This window comes from Bison bison, unplaced genomic scaffold (assembly GCF_000754665.1).
Source record: "Bison bison bison isolate TAMUID 2011002044 unplaced genomic scaffold, Bison_UMD1.0 scf7180017855336, whole genome shotgun sequence".
NCBI lineage: Eukaryota > Metazoa > Chordata > Mammalia > Artiodactyla > Bovidae > Bison > Bison bison.
Window position 1 is genome coordinate 7,347 of NW_011485909.1, and position 326 is coordinate 7,672.

A 326-nucleotide genomic window follows, 5' to 3' on the forward strand; every position below is an offset into this window, starting at 1 on the left:
ATGTTTCTTCCTGCAAGTTTGCTGAACTCATTTATTAGCTCTACTGTTTTTTCCAGCACATGTAGTAAGATTTGCATATACAAGATTATATCATCTGAGAATAGAGATAGTTTTATTTCTTCCTTTCCTGTCTGGCTGGCTATACTGCCCTGGCCACACCCTCAGATATGCAGATGACACCACCCTTACGGCAGAAATCAAAGAGAAACTAAAGAGCTTCTTATGAAAGTGAAAGAGGAGAGTGAAAAAGCTGGCTTAAAACTCAACATACAAAAAACGAAGATCATGGCACCTGGTCCCATCACTTCATGGCAAATAGATGGGAA